The sequence below is a fragment of the Lathyrus oleraceus genome, chromosome 6, assembly GCF_024323335.1.
Source record: "Lathyrus oleraceus cultivar Zhongwan6 chromosome 6, CAAS_Psat_ZW6_1.0, whole genome shotgun sequence".
NCBI lineage: Eukaryota > Viridiplantae > Streptophyta > Magnoliopsida > Fabales > Fabaceae > Lathyrus > Lathyrus oleraceus.
Window position 1 is genome coordinate 404,650,076 of NC_066584.1, and position 12,032 is coordinate 404,662,107.

A 12,032-nucleotide genomic window follows, 5' to 3' on the forward strand; every position below is an offset into this window, starting at 1 on the left:
TGTTGGATATTGCTCTTGGCATGGCAGGGTTTGTGATGATGAATGGATGGTCCAAATGCAAGGCTTGGTTTGTGGTGTTTGGACTGAGCTTTGGAAAATGCAAGTGAGAGGGATTTTGAGTGTGAATCAATCAAGCTCTACTGGTTTGGCTGGTGGCTACTAGTAGTGTGTTTACATGACAGAAAATAGATTATGATATCTGCTGCCTTGAGTGAAGCAAATCCATGGCCAAGCTTAGTTCTACTGAGGTTTTTGGACAGACTTCTCACAATGCAAAAGATCAGGTTTTGTTGGAAGTTTAGACAGAAAATTCTAAAAGTGCCAAAGCAAAGTCAATACAGTTTTTTCTAGGATGAATGAGCCATGACTTTGTGTTTGTTATGTTGGTTTGTGTGTCTGCTATGACAGAAAATGCTGGGACATATTGCCTCAAGCCAAGCCAGCTTTTGTTCTCCTGCTGTTGGATGTTTCTTGGTTTGGAGTTTGACAGGTTTTAGAAGAATATGGCCAAAGTGGTTTTTTCAGCATGAATGAATCGGTCCAGTTCTCTGTAATGTGTTTTTTGATGGCTCTAAAATGCAACAGCAAGGTGCATGAGTGAAGTCTGTCTGCAGTGTGGGCTGCTGCTGCTACTAATGTCCTCATGACAGAAAATGATGAACAAAACTCTGCTGGACAGTACAAGGCATGGTATGGTTTTGGTCCTTTCTTCCCAATTTCAAGCAAGTAAGTATGGACTTTGTTTTGCTGGTTTTTAAGCTGCAACATGTGTTTCAAACTGACAGAGAAATGATGCACAATGCTGCTAGGTTGTGGTACAAGGCATGGTTCAAATGCAAGCATGGAGTAGCATAGTGAAACTTGTACTTTTTCAAATTCCAAGCAACTAAGTAATGGCTTCATGTACTGCATAATTTGACTTGGCAAACATGTTTTAAATGATATTTCTGAGCTGTTCCAATTGGCCAAATGTTAGAAAAATGTTTATATCAAAAAGTCAAACATTGGTCAAACTTGCATTTAAATGAGATAGGTCAAAAAATGCCATTTTGATTGGTGAAGTTTTGGCTCATGAAATTTATATTTTTGGAAAGAGGGGATCAAATGTGACTTGTAGGAAAAAACCCCACCAAAATTGGCCAAACGGTTTGGGAGATATGGCCCTTTGAAGTTCAAGATTTTCTGAAATCGATTCGATCATAACTTGTCAACCACACATGGGAATTGAGAGTTCTTGGACTTTTTGGAAATGGGAGAACAAGATCTTCAACTTTCATGTTGGGCAAAAATTTATTTGAGGCTTGTATCATGATGTAAGTTTGAGGATCAAGACTTTCCATTTTTGGTAAGTTTCAGTTACAGGTCCAGTTTCCACTTTTGGAAATTTTTGATCTGGCTTCAAATTCTTCCATGATGGTGTTTGACATGATATATGAGGCCTATTTGGACATGAATAAACTCTCTCAAACCATTTCCATTCATCAAATCACTGATTAAATGGACAGTTGACCAATAGTTGACTTTTCTAGGGTTTTTGACTGTCTGTGTATGAACTGATGATCTCCAAGCCTTCAACCCTTGACTTGAACACTTCAAATAGACCTCCAAGTCATGTGAACTTGTTGGACAAACCCTAAGGCCTTGGCTCCTTGAGAAATGCACTTGCTTGCTTGGTTGACTGATCTCCTGATCAGTTTGACCTAATTTCTTGATTGGCTTGCACTTGAGGCAGAAGAGGCAATGCAATGCTATGCAATGGACCATGATATGCTATGACCTAATATGAAAATGTATGTACAATGATAGGTGCAAATTTGAGGTGCTACAGCTGCCCCTATTCAATCAGCTGGGAACCCGAATGGATGATAGCAGTGGCTGTCAGACTTTCAGGGTAAACAGGGATTGAATACCAAGAACCGTAGAATTTGCACAACAGGGATCCACCAATGGAAACGTCCACTGGGATTTGATATTTATTACTGGGTATATATTTTTTTGGTTTTGTTTTTAAAGGGTACAGCCACGTCCAGACATCGCAACGACGATGAATGGGGGAAAGAAATCACAACTAGATGCCAACGGACAACTAGGAAAAACTCAACGTTTACCAAGACCAACGGAGAGGTAACCAGACATTAATGAATGACTGGAAGGGATACAACCATACGTCAACGGACGAAATGGGAAAAACTCAACGTTTACCAAGACCAACGGAGAGGTAACCAGACATTAATGAATGACTGGAAGGGATACAACCATACGTCAACGGACGAAATGGGAAAAACTCAACGTTTACCAAGACCAACGGAGAGGTAACCAACTGGGGACGACCAGGAAAAACTCGACGTTTATCGAAACCAACGGAGAGGTAACCAGACATTAATGAATGACTGGGAGGACTCGACCAGACATCAACAGATGAATGGGAGAAAACTCGACGTTTACAGACATCGGAAGATGATGTTTACAGACACCAAAAGGATCGACCAGACATTTACAGATGAATGGGAAGACTCGACGTTTACAGACATCGGAAGATGATGTTTACAGACACCAAAAAGATCGACCAGACATTTACTGATGAATGGGAAGACTCGACGTTTACAGACATCGAAAGATGATGTTTACAGACACCAAAAAGATCGACCAGACATTTACTGATGAATGGGAAGACTCGACGTTTACAGACATCGAAAGATGATGTTTACAGACACCAAAAAGATCGACCAGACATTTACAGATGAATGGGAATAAGAGAAACACAACCAGACGTCAACGGACGACTGGGAAAAACTCGTCGTTTATCGAAACCAACGGAGAGGTAAGTCCACACGGGGAATGGCACAACTAGACATCACCGGATGACTAGGAAAAACTCGACGTTTATCGACACCAACGGAGAGGAGTAATGGAGATAATGAACACAACCAAATCATCAACGGATGATCGGGAAAAACTCAACGTTTATCGACACCAACGGAGAGGAGTAAACTCTACTGGGGAGAGTGAACACAACCAAATCATCAACGGATGATCGGGAAAAACTCGACGTTTATCGACACCAACGGAGAGGAGGAAACTCTACTGGGGAGAGTGAACACAACCAAATCATCAACGGATGATCGGGAAAAACTCGACGTTTATCGACACCAACGGAGAGGAGGAAACTATACTGGGGAGAGTGAACACAACCAAATCATCAACGGATGATCGGGAAAAACTCGACGTTTATCGACACCAACGGAGAGGAGAATACTTCACTTGGGAAGGAGGACACAACCAAATCATCAACGGATGATCGGGAAAAACTCGACGTTTATCGACACCAACGGAGAGGAGAATACTTCACTTGGGAAGGAGGACACAACCAAATCATCAACGGATGATCGGGAAAAACTCGACGTTTATCGACACCAACGGAGAGGAGAATACTTCACTTGGGAAGGAGGACACAACCAAATCATCAACGGATGATCGGGAAAAACTCGACGTTTATCGACACCAACGGAGAGGAGAATACTTCACTTGGGAAGGAGGACACAACCAAATCATCAACGGATGATCGGGAAAAACTCGACGTTTATCGACACCAACGGAGAGGAGAATACTTCTTCGGTCTGAATACCGGAAAATTGGCCTTGTTCCATGAGTACATCGACCTGATCGTCGGAAACTCCTTCGGTCTGAATACCGGAAAATTGGCCTTGTTCCATGAGTACATCGACCTGATCGTCGGAAACTCCTTCGGTCTGAATACCGGAAAATTGGCCTTGTGCCATGAGTACATCGACCTGATCGTCGGAAACTCCTTTGGTCTGAATACCGGAAAATTGGCCTTGTGCCATGAGTACATCGACCTGATCGTCGGAAACTCCTTCGGTCTGAATACCGGAAAATTGGCCTTGTGCCATGAGTACATCGACCTGATCGTCGGAAACTCCTTCGGTCTGAATACCGGAAAATTGGCCTTGTGCCATGAGTACATCGACCTGATCGTCGGAAACTCCTTCGGTCTGAATACCGGAAAATTGGCCTTGCGCCATGAGTACATCGACCTGATCGTCGGAAACTCCTTCGGTCTGAATACCGGAAAATTGGCCTTGTGCCATGAGTACATCGACCTGATCGTCGGAAACTCCTTCGGTCTGAATACCGGAAAATTGGCCTTGTGCCATGAGTACATCGACCTGATCGTCGGAAACTCCTTCGGTCTGAATACCGGGAAATCATAAGTACATATTATCTATAGCCGTCAAAACGTAGATAATACACTCGCATGGAAGATTATCCATAACCGGGTTGTAGGTTGTGAGATGGATAAACGACCGAACAGAAAGGCATCGGGGGACCAGGCTGGGTATGCAAAGATGACCAATCAAAAGAGGATAAAGTTGCTAACTCGGAGCGAGTATCCAAAAAAGAAAGTGAGGACCCAATGGGGAAAATACTGCTTGATCAAGGCAAGTATCCAGAGGGGAAAGAATGTCAACATCGCAAACCGGATACTGATAACTGCAAGGAGGGGATTACATCTACCGGTTAGTAGGCAGAAAACCACGGAAAAGTAACCAGTCATCGATAGGATGAGCACAAAGGGTTAACTCCAATCAAGGGGATGAGAGTGGGATTTTACAACTACCAACTAGTAGGTAGAAAACCACAAAGATAGGACTTACAACTACCGGTTTGGTGGTAGAGGCCCACAAACTCCGCTGAGGATAAGATGAATGAGTGCCGGTTAGTGAGCGACTATTCATTTACGCCCCAGGGAAGCACGAGAGACAGCCAACAGGAAGCCAATTTAGGATCGATCCAAAAAGGCAGACTGAATCAAGACTCATCCTAATGAGGAAAGAACTCAATAGGGAGAACCCATCCCATTAGGGAGGGAACGGAAGCAACCGTCATCCACGAGGATGTATCTCAGTGGGGAAATGGCAGGAAAGGATAGACACTTTCTGCTTAAGGGGTTGGCTCTACATGGAGAGATCAGACACCCGACTCTGCTAGGAAAATCTACTGGGGAGATTTGTATTACCAAATAGCAGGAGGCAATCATCACCAGATACACGGCAACAGCTGCAACATGAGTACCTGAATGCTATGATTATGCATGTATGCTTTATACCTAAAATGCATGATGAATGTTGACAAACAGACATGCTTAACACGCAGGTCCGGGAATCAACCATCCGGAGAGAAAACCAACGTCACCAGAGAGCCAAGAAAATCCACTGGAGGCTGGGACAATAGGAAACAATCAACATCCTGCAGGGGAGAAAGGCCACCCGAGGCTTCCGGAGGGATCGTCGGTCACAACCGGAGAGAAGAGTTCAACATACCAGCGGATGCGCCACAACAACTTGTGCTAGAGATACCAAGAAGCAATCAGATCTCTAATGAAGATAGATAGGCATTGAGAAAGCTTTTCATGCCAATAACTCCGTTGGGGAATCTATCTGAGGGACATGATGGAGTACTGGGATGTCAATTTGCAAAATACTGAATCTTCCAAGAAAAGCACCCATGCTGGGGAGAGATGAAGACTGCTCTGCTGGAGAGGCGAAAGTTGAAGTCTTCGGTAAACACTCTGCTAGGGGAGCTGCCCCACGATAATGTCCGAAACAGCAAACTTGCTGGGGATGCCCCACGATAGGGCTCAAACAGCACTCTACTGGGGATGCCCCACAATAAGTGCTAACGGGGATTTGGAGGAAGAATCTGTACTGCCGGGAACATGAAGATGAACAACTTCAAACAACACTGCGTCGTGCAAATTCACTGAGGAGAGACCATACGAGGTTCTGCAGGACAAAGATACAGTCATGCTCGAGATACGAACAATTGTCTTACCTGTTGGTAATCATACCACCCCCGGGAGAGCACTGTGGGTCTCCTAAGTATCCTTCCATCATTGTGAACGTTCACTTTGTTTAAGAACAACTTTTTTTTTGAAAAATTTGTTTACTTTGAAAACAATGATACTTTATCAATTAAAAACATGCAAAACATTTGTTGAGTTGAAACAAATAAGAATGCAAATAATTGGATAAAAGCTCAAATTGATGTGATGGAATGGTAGTCTGCAAAGGGCGAGACTCCATGGATCTGTACAAGTTTGAAATCGGTGATATATATTGGAGAGGGCTACATTGAACATAATGACCTTTCCTCTACCATTCTGAATTTTCGATGTATTCAGAGCTTCAGTCGACGACGAATCGAGAATTCCTGACGGATGACATATATAGAGCACAGTCTTGTCAAGATGCAGTTACTTGCCAAATCCCTAATTTTTGCCTAGATTGCCCCAGTGTGAGGTGTTCAATCTAGCGGGATGCAAATTCTTTCTTTTTTCTTTCTTTTTTCAATGTCTCTAACTTTTGCCTGGATCGCCCTTTCGGGTTTTCAATCCACCGAGACGCTCCTTTTTGCCTAAGTCGCCCTTTGGGGTGTTCGACTTAGCGAGCTTTTGCCTTTTTTGTTTTGTTTTAGGCGAAGTATTTCTTGACTGCATCTGGAATTCACAGGACGAGTGAACTTCTTCATCCATTGTAGTAAGTGTTAAAGCATCGCCTGAAAAGGCTCTCTTGACAACATTCGGACGTTTGTAGCTTGTAAAGTCCACTTGCCCCTGGAATCGGGCACGAAAGACAAGACTTTCTTGAGCACAGGGTCCCTCGGAACACACGAGGCTTGATCTTCTGGTCGAATGCTTTTTCACTCTCTGCTGATATGACTGACCATGACACATGGCAGTTGATCTCTTCTTTTTGATCGAATTCAGCATCAGCCAACTTGGGACTTTGAGGGTGCTATTTTCTTTTATTTCTTTCCTTTCTTTTTCTTTCTTTTGATTTCTTTTGATTTCTTTTGATTTCTTTTTTTTTGATTTTGCACCCTCCTCTTTTCTTTTTTCCTTTTTTTTCTTCCTTTTTTGTTTTTGATAATGCCCCAGTTGGCTGTTCTGCTGATTCTCGAGATGCAGCTGAGTGATCTTCTTCTCTTGCTCAAGAAGTCGGGAAATCTCGTCAGGAATCCCTTCAACATCATCTTCGTCCGCTTCGAATACAGGGAATTCAAAATTGGGAGATGACGTCCGATCACTATGTTCAATGGGTTTGAGAAACAACCTGCATAATGATTTGATATGAAAAGCTCTTTGAAAATCAAACAAGACAATCGTTATGCAGATGAAAAGACTGCTTTTATTCCTGTTTTTAAAGGTTTTTGTGATCACCAATTTCATGCAAAAAGCGAAAAGGGAAAACAATTGGAAAAACAAATGTTTTAACATGAATTATTTGAATGAAAATATCATTGCACAAAATGCTGCCAACAATGTCATCACTTCTCCTTTTAGCATGGGAGAAGGGTTTTTAAACAAAGTGATTGTTACTCTGACTTATGAAAAAAAACTGTAGAAAAGCCCACAGTGACCCAATTGTGGCAGACACCTCCAGGAATGATGAAATTGTTCAAATCCCCTGCGTCCTCTTCCAAGATAGCAGCATCCTTTTCTTCAAGTTGATCGTCATGGATGAATCCTCCACTCTTGAACAGACCTTGCTCATTGCATGCCCCAGAATAGTAGCCAATGCCAGCCCGGGATCGGTTAACCAGGAATAAATCCATCAACAGTACAAAGTCTGGAAAATATCTCTCTGAGTTCACAATTCTCTTGCTCAGGATGATCCATCAATCTGGCAGAGATGGCTCTGGTATAATACCGGCAAAGTGCGTCTTCAAAATAAATGAAGATCGCAGGGTCAGACCACAGGACAGGAGACCGGAACAGAACCTGCTGATGCAAATGATGCATGAAGTGTTTATGCATATGCTTGTTTTTATTTCAAAGGAATTCGAGGGTTTTATTTGCAAACTTTGAAATATTTAGCATTTTGATCATATATGAGAATATCTCCTCAGATATATCAGGTGAAAAAATTTTCCCGGTTTTTCATGTTTTGAAATTTTTTGCAAATAAACTCCTTTGAGTTCCTTGAAAATTTTCTTTTTTTGATTTTTTTTTCTGATTTTTTCATTGCGTTTCTTTTGAAAAATAAATATGCTATGATGCACATGATGCAGACTGGACTGGCTGGTTGTGCAAACTCTGACTAGGTCGAAGCTTCAGTCAAGATCAGAACATAAATCCAACTTATGGTCAAACTGATCACACTGTTGTCTGAACTAGAGTCACCAACAGAACCAAAGTCACCAACGGTACCTGTAATGAATAACCCTTCCCACTCACGGGCGTAGTCTAGGCCAGGGTAAAGCTGAGAGAAACGCAGCATAAATAACCTTTCGCAGAATACCATCATATACACACCTGAAGTATGTAACGACAATATCCCACCAGGGTCTGAACTGCTCGTGATATCAATGTTCCGCTAAGTGGCGCCATACCACCCGCTTCCCATGAATCACTCTATTCCTAGGTTTCCTAGATTTCACTCATAGCCTGGGTATTGGGCCTTTTACCTCGAGTAACTCCCACCCCAAACAGAGAAACACAGCCAGATGAACAGATGAATATGAATGAATGCAAACATTGATGCAAATAATAAATGCAAACAGTAAATGCAAATATATACAAAGAATGCAATAAAATAGCGCAAAGCAACCAAAGCCCTAACCTAGAGAGCGCTAGGAGAGACTCGCTCAGGGAAGATGGACCAGCACAGGTCAACTTCTCTTTGTCCCCAGCAGAGTCGCCAGCTGTCGCATCACGCGAAAAAACCGGCGGGAAACAAGACACAACAGAGCCGCCACCGTGCGTTATTTATCCCAAAAGAGGGAAAGGAAACGCTCAGAGTAAACCTAGGAAAGAACATGGTCTCGCGACCAAAGAGGATGGGTTCGGGAGTCGGTTATGCGAAGGGAAGGTATTAGCACCCCTACGCATCCGTAGTACTCTACGGGATCCACGCACAGTAGGAAGGAAAATGGTTGCTAAAACACTGCTCAAACACACACACTGGCTGGAAGGAGACAAAAGAAACTGACTGAAACTGACTCGGCAGGATATCGCATCCTGGGCCTACTTAGTCTATCAAGCATAGACATCAGAGTCGAAGTAGTTCGGACTGGGGAAACGACACATGCTCGCTAGGATATCGTATCCTATGCATACGTATCTTCTCGGACGAGAGAAGAATCAGAGCATTCGTAGCTCGGCTGACACGCACACAAACAAACAAAGGCAAAGGCAAACTTGGAGCCTGAATGCCAATCGATGGACTTATATCAGCATCCGAACCAAAACGCACTCAAGAAGGCAAACATGGAACCCGACTGCCAATCACTGGACTTACATCAGCATCCGAACCAAACACACGCACACTGGAACCCAAATGCCACTCGATGGTCTTACATCAGCTTCCAAGCACACAACAACACGACAAGTTAATAGGGAGTCTGGGACTCGAGCCTATAACTGTCAAACACATTCAAACACACAGACAACAAATTGCTAAGGAGTCAGGCACTCGAGCCTAGCAACTGTCAAACAACACACACAAAAGAAAAAAAAGGGCGCCCGGAGAGATCAGCTCAATCTCCTGCCTACATACTTCATCTGGTATGAAGATCAGGGCGATGTAGTTCCCCTACGCAGGGAAGAAGGACTAGCCTAACCAGATAACAGAGGGAGACACAACTAGGGAGACTACGACTCGAGCCTAGATGTTATCATGCAAATCATCCCTAAGTTAAGGTTTCTAGCTAACTGGCACAGGGAGCCAGCCTATCCTAAGCATGGCTTGCACAGGAAGCAAGCCACACACACACTTAGCTTGCACAGGAAGCAAGCCAAGCAAAACCTACTTGCACAGGAAGCAAGTCTAAACTAATCCTAACTTGCACAGGAAGCAAGTCAAACAATCCTAACTTGCACAGGAAGCAAGTCAAACAATCCTACAAGCACAGATAGCACGCGCTATACACAAACAAGTGGCTCAAACAAGGGTTAGGTTTTAGTCAAGGGGTCATATCAACCTCAACAAACAAACCTCTGGAACTGGGTGAATGTTGCTCTTAACCTTGCCATTGCGGGGCTAAGGTGAAGCAGATGAAAGGAGATGAGGGGTGTGCCTCATTGCTTCTATCCCTGGCCTGGGAGAGCATTTGACAAGAATGTGTGGGTTCAGAAAGTGGGAACCTTTCTACACATTTAAAACTGACTCAACTGTACAATTGTACAAGATCTTGGGTTTGTATCTGAAATGCATCAACACAGTGGTGTGGGCAAAGCAGATGACACACTGAATAGTGGGGGATAGATTGCATATCCCTACCTTCCACCAATTGCCTCTTCACTTAGGAGGTCTTTGACTCTATGCAAGGACAAAAGTAAACATCCACAAACATTGCCTCTTAAGGAGGACTTCAGACAGTTGCCTGGCCAAGTAACAGGCCAGGTCTTCCAGACTACATGAAGACAAAGAGACATACCTCAATGCAAGTTGCTTATACAAGCAAAGCAAAGAAAAAGTTCACAAGGAACTAAAAGCAACTAAAGTACCTGAAATCAATCAAGCACAGTTAGTATACAAGTCAGAGTTAAATCAAAATGAAACAGACATCAACCAGTCAACACAAGCTAGTGAATGTGCAAGGCACAAAGCTTAAAGCATGTGAGCCAAGCTACCTACAAAACAAACAAGTTAGTCATGGTATTTAGGCAAGCTCAATCAAAAGAAATTGGTCTCATTGGTCATTTGTTGGTCAACCTGAAAACATGAGCTCAAAGGTGAGTAGCAGGACCACTAGGGCAAGCCTAGGGTCAAAAGAGAATAAGAAAGTCAAAACAGCAAGGGGCAAGCATCCAAAATTATGTTCAAATAATTAAGAAACACAGCCAATTGGGTTCACACTCATATCAATCACTATCATCATTTCATGAACCATTTAGGTCAAGACATGGCAAACAGAAGCTCATAGAAGTCAACAGCAAGACTTAACTCAAAATCAATCTTAAACATTTCCAAAAATCACCAAATAAATCATGATCAATCACAATCCACAGCATGGTAAGCATGTCAAATTTCATATCATTTGGACAAGTGGAAGGTAGTCAATGAAAATCAGAAAGTCAAAGCAATTTTGAACATGCTCAAAGAAGTCAACCAAACATGCATCAACTTAGAAAAATCATAAATCAAATATGGTGTATGATAAATGAATGGGATCAAAGCCATGGCAAAGATGAGGATGTCTAATTATCTCATGTAAAATTTCATGTCCATCTAATAAAGTATGAGAATTTCACAAATGAAATGGGAACATGTGTCACACAAAGTCAACATTTGACTAGACAGGGGAGAAAATCTCAAACAATTAGGAAATGCCACAAATAATTCCAAGAAAATTCACATGTAAACTAGACATACAAGAGTAGGTTCATGCAAAAAATCAAGTCAATTGGAGGTCAAGAAACATGGCTATGAAAATCATGAAGTTGGACATCAATGGTGTGACACAAATTGTCACACCCTAATTCAAAAATCATAACTCACAAACCACAAATGATAAATTCACAAACTCTACACCAAAATCACCATGAGTGTGTCTAGTTTAAGCACAAATATTTTGGGAGCTAGTGGATACATTCTCATCATTTCACAAATGTTTTGGCAAAGTGTACAAAATTTGGTCACATGTCACAAACCCTCATACAAATTAAAATCCATTGATCACAAAATTCTGGAAAAATAATGATAAAAAAGTAGAGATCATGATGAACATAACACAAAAAATCCCATTGAATTTGGATCAAAAATGAGCAAGTTATGATTTTTGCAAGATTGGTTATAAAATGTGAAATTAAAATGGAATAAATGAAGCAAGAATGGCATTTTTGTAATTCCCTGATTCACTTAATTAAACACGGTCGTTTTGGCCAGGTAATGAAATGTTTTGATTGGCTGTTGGAAACAAACCAGGCCATGCACGTGAAAATGGAGGAAATTTCTGGGAAAATATTTTGAAGGCTAGGGTTTCACTGTAGCAGCAATGTCTCATCCCTT